Genomic DNA, 5,000 nt, shown 5'->3' with positions numbered 1-5,000 from the left:
TCCCGTGTCAGGCTGTGGGTTGTGAAAGGCAAAATGTGTGCGGCTCTCCTATCGTGGCACCTAAAGGGTTAGCCTACCAGAGGATGGTTTCGATCCATCGACCTCTGGGTTATGGGCCCAGCACGCTTCCGCTGCGCCACTCTGCTCCACCTCACCCCAGATGGGACTCGAACCCACAATCCCTGGCTTAGGAGGCCAGTGCCTTATCCATTAGGCCACTGGGGCTTACCAGCTGCGCTCCATCAGAGCCTTTGCTCCACTGTTATGAAAGGAATGTTTTAAATGTCGGGATAGCCGGACAAAGCCACTGTGTTGAATTTTCGGGTCTCGGGCCCTGAGCTGGCAGAAAGCACTCCAGACTGACTGTGGCAGGTGAGCATGGCTATATTTCCTGATTTGAAATATTTCCATGTCAGAAGATCGTTTGAAGAGATGTTTGCATTTTACACGACAGTGTAAAGTGACGGGAAGATCAAGACTAAGTGAAGTGAACGTGTATATAAACGTGGAAGTGGCTACAGGTTCCCCACTCGGAAGCCCCCTCCACTCGCCGTTCTCAGCGCTGGCCCAGACTCTGAGGGAAATGGCGCGCGTCAACGCGCAGGAGAGGCCTCTAAAAACTCGGCCTAGCAGAGGATGGTTTCGATCCATCGACCTCTGGGTTATGGGCCCAGCACGCTTCCGCTGCGCCACTCTGCTCTGCCTCAGTTCTCATTGCCTGCTCATTTCCATTAGCTCCAGTGCTCTCATTGCAGTTTGACTGGATTGCAAGGCAGATTTGAGAAAATGCAGATGAGATGATCAGGACAAGTCAAAGGAGGTGCGTAGTCGGATACGAAAATGGCTGCACGTTCCCCAGTGATAGCCTGCCGGTCGTAGTTTTCATTCCCGTGTCAGGCTGTGGGTTGTGAAAGGCAAAATGTGTGCGGCTCTCCTATCGTGGCACCTAAAGGGTTAGCCTAGCAGAGGATGGTTTCGATCCATCGACCTCTGGGTTATGGGCCCAGCACGCTTCCGCTGCGCCACTCTGCTCCACCTCACCCCAGATGGGACTCGAACCCACAATCCCTGGCTTAGGAGGCCAGTGCCTTATCCATTAGGCCACTGGGGCTTACCAGCTGCGCTCCATCAGAGCCTTTGCTCCACTGTTATGAAAGGAATGTTTTAAATGTCGGGATAGCCGGACAAAGCCACTGTGTTGAATTTTCGGGTCTCGGGCCCTGAGCTGGCAGAAAGCACTCCAGACTGACTGTGGCAGGTGAGCATGGCTATATTTCCTGATTTGAAATATTTCCATGTCAGAAGATCGTTTGAAGAGATGTTTGCATTTTACACGACAGTGTAAAGTGACGGGAAGATCAAGACTAAGTGAAGTGAACGTGTATATAAACGTGGAAGTGGCTACAGGTTCCCCACTCGGAAGCCCCCTCCACTCGCCGTTCTCAGCGCTGGCCCAGACTCTGAGGGAAATGGCGCGCGTCAACGCGCAGGAGAGGCCTCTAAAAACTCAGCCTAGCAGAGGATGGTTTCGATCCATCGACCTCTGGGTTATGGGCCCAGCACGCTTCCGCTGCGCCACTCTGCTCTGCCTCAGTTCTCATTGCCTGCTCATTTCCATTATCTCCAGAGCTCTCATTGCAGTTTGACTGGATTGCAAGGCAGATTTGAGAAAATGCAGATGAGATGATCAGGACAAGTCAAAGGAGGTGCGTAGTCGGATACGGAAATGGCTGCACGTTCCCCAGTGAAAGCCTGCCGGTCGTAGTTTTCATTCCCGTGTCAGGCTGTGGGTTGTGAAAGGCAAAATGTGTGCGGCTCTCCTATCGTGGCACCTAAAGGGTTAGCCTAGCAGAGGATGGTTTCAATCCATCGACCCCTGGGTTATGGGCCCAGCACGCTTCCGCTGCGCCACTCTGCTCCACCTCACCCCAGATGGGACTCGAACCCACAATCCCTGGCTTAGGAGGCCAGTGCCTTATCCATTAGCCCACTGGGGCTTACCAGCTGCGCTCCATCAGAGCCTTTGCTCCACTGGTATCAAAGGAATGTTTTAAATGTCAGGATAGCCGGACAAAGCCACTGTGTTGAATTTTCGGGTCTCGGGCCCTGAGCTGGCAGAAAGCACTCCAGACTGACTGTGGCAGGTGAGCATGGCTATATTTCCTGATTTGAAATGTTTCCATGTCAGAAGATTGTTTGAAGAGATGTTTGCATTTTACACGACAGTGTAAAGTGACGGGAAGATCAAGACTAAGTGAAGTGAACGTGTATATAAACGTGGAAGTGGCTACAGGTTCCCCAGTCGGAAGCCCCCTCCACTCGCCGTTCTCAGCGCTGGCCCAGACTCTGAGGGAAATGGCGCGCGTCAACGCGCAGGAGAGGCCTCTAAAAACTCGGCCTAGCAGAGGATGGTTTCGATCCATCGACCTCTGGGTTATGGGCCCAGTACTCTTCCGCTGCGCCACTCTGCTCTGCCTCGCCCCAGATGGGACTCGAACCAACAATCCCTGGCTTAGGAGGCCAAAGCCTTATCCATTAGGCCACTGGGGCTTAAAAGCTGCGCTCCATCAGAGCCTTTTCTCCACTGGTATCAAAGGAATGTTTTAAATGTCGGGATAGCCGGACAAAGCCACTGTGTTGAATTTTCGGGTCTCGGGCCCTGAGCTGGCAGAAAGCACTCCAGACTGACTGTGGCAGGTGAGCATGGCTATATTTCCTGATTTGAAATGTTTCCATGTCAGAAGATCGTTTGAAGAGATGTTTGCATTTTACACGACGGTGTAAAGTGACGGGAAGATCAAGACTAAGTGAAGTGAACGTGTATATAAACGTGGAAGTGGCTACAGGTTCCCCAGTCGGAAGCCCCCTCCACTCGCCGTTCTCAGCGCTGGCCCAGACTCTGAGGGAAATGGCGCGCGTCAACGCGCAGGAGAGGCCTCTAAAAACTCGGCCTAGCAGAGGATGGTTTCGATCCATCGACCTCTGGGTTATGGGCCCAGCACGCTTCCGCTGCGCCACTCTGCTCTGCCTCAGTTCTCATTGCCTGCTCATTTCCATTAGCTCCAGTGCTCTCATTGCAGTTTGACTGGATTGCAAGGCAGATTTGAGAAAATGCAGATGAGATGATCAGGACAAGTCAAAGGAGGTGCGTAGTCGGATACGAAAATGGCTGCACGTTCCCCAGTGATAGCCTGCCGGTCGTAGTTTTCATTCCCGTGTCAGGCTGTGGGTTGTGAAAGGCAAAATGTGTGCGGCTCTCCTATCGTGGCACCTAAAGGGTTAGCCTACCAGAGGATGGTTTCGATCCATCGACCTCTGGGTTATGGGCCCAGCACGCTTCCGCTGCGCCACTCTGCTCCACCTCACCCCAGATGGGACTCGAACCCACAATCCCTGGCTTAGGAGGCCAGTGCCTTATCCATTAGGCCACTGGGGCTTACCAGCTGCGCTCCATCAGAGCCTTTGCTCCACTGTTATGAAAGGAATGTTTTAAATGTCGGGATAGCCGGACAAAGCCACTGTGTTGAATTTTCGGGTCTCGGGCCCTGAGCTGGCAGAAAGCACTCCAGACTGACTGTGGCAGGTGAGCATGGCTATATTTCCTGATTTGAAATATTTCCATGTCAGAAGATCGTTTGAAGAGATGTTTGCATTTTACACGACAGTGTAAAGTGACGGGAAGATCAAGACTAAGTGAAGTGAACGTGTATATAAACGTGGAAGTGGCTACAGGTTCCCCACTCGGAAGCCCCCTCCACTCGCCGTTCTCAGCGCTGGCCCAGACTCTGAGGGAAATGGCGCGCGTCAACGCGCAGGAGAGGCCTCTAAAAACTCGGCCTAGCAGAGGATGGTTTCGATCCATCGACCTCTGGGTTATGGGCCCAGCACGCTTCCGCTGCGCCACTCTGCTCTGCCTCAGTTCTCATTGCCTGCTCATTTCCATTATCTCCAGAGCTCTCATTGCAGTTTGACTGGATTGCAAGGCAGATTTGAGAAAATGCAGATGAGATGATCAGGACAAGTCAAAGGAGGTGCGTAGTCGGATACGGAAATGGCTGCACGTTCCCCAGTGAAAGCCTGCCGGTCGTAGTTTTCATTCCCGTGTCAGGCTGTGGGTTGTGAAAGGCAAAATGTGTGCGGCTCTCCTATCGTGGCACCTAAAGGGTTAGCCTAGCAGAGGATGGTTTCAATCCATCGACCCCTGGGTTATGGGCCCAGCACGCTTCCGCTGCGCCACTCTGCTCCACCTCACCCCAGATGGGACTCGAACCCACAATCCCTGGCTTAGGAGGCCAGTGCCTTATCCATTAGCCCACTGGGGCTTACCAGCTGCGCTCCATCAGAGCCTTTGCTCCACTGGTATCAAAGGAATGTTTTAAATGTCAGGATAGCCGGACAAAGCCACTGTGTTGAATTTTCGGGTCTCGGGCCCTGAGCTGGCAGAAAGCACTCCAGACTGACTGTGGCAGGTGAGCATGGCTATATTTCCTGATTTGAAATGTTTCCATGTCAGAAGATTGTTTGAAGAGATGTTTGCATTTTACACGACAGTGTAAAGTGACGGGAAGATCAAGACTAAGTGAAGTGAACGTGTATATAAACGTGGAAGTGGCTACAGGTTCCCCAGTCGGAAGCCCCCTCCACTCGCCGTTCTCAGCGCTGGCCCAGACTCTGAGGGAAATGGCGCGCGTCAACGCGCAGGAGAGGCCTCTAAAAACTCGGCCTAGCAGAGGATGGTTTCGATCCATCGACCTCTGGGTTATGGGCCCAGTACTCTTCCGCTGCGCCACTCTGCTCTGCCTCGCCCCAGATGGGACTCGAACCAACAATCCCTGGCTTAGGAGGCCAAAGCCTTATCCATTAGGCCACTGGGGCTTAAAAGCTGCGCTCCATCAGAGCCTTTTCTCCACTGGTATCAAAGGAATGTTTTAAATGTCGGGATAGCCGGACAAAGCCACTGTGTTGAATTTTCGGGTCTCGGGCCCTGAGCTGGCAGAAAG

The 5,000-nt window shown here is 52.9% G+C and overlaps 3 non-coding genes across 3 annotated transcripts; all 3 read right to left on the bottom strand.

The window, feature by feature from the left end:
• Positions 1-152: 152 nt before the first annotated feature.
• Positions 153-225, bottom strand: trnar-ccu. Its single transcript has one exon. It is a non-coding gene; the product is annotated as a tRNA-Arg (tRNA).
• Positions 226-1,038: 813 nt separating this feature from the next.
• trnar-ccu lies at positions 1,039-1,111 on the bottom strand. The gene has a single exon. It is a non-coding gene; the product is annotated as a tRNA-Arg (tRNA).
• A 2,252-nt stretch (positions 1,112-3,363) lies between these two features.
• On the bottom strand, positions 3,364-3,436 carry trnar-ccu. The gene has a single exon. It is a non-coding gene; the product is annotated as a tRNA-Arg (tRNA).
• Between the last annotated feature and the right edge of the window lie 1,564 nt (positions 3,437-5,000).

Source organism: Alosa sapidissima, chromosome 21 (assembly GCF_018492685.1).
Source record: "Alosa sapidissima isolate fAloSap1 chromosome 21, fAloSap1.pri, whole genome shotgun sequence".
NCBI classification, from domain to species: Eukaryota; Metazoa; Chordata; class Actinopteri; order Clupeiformes; family Clupeidae; genus Alosa; species Alosa sapidissima.
Note: the sequence above shows the minus strand (reverse complement) of the source record. Positions and strands in the feature narration are given on the sequence as shown.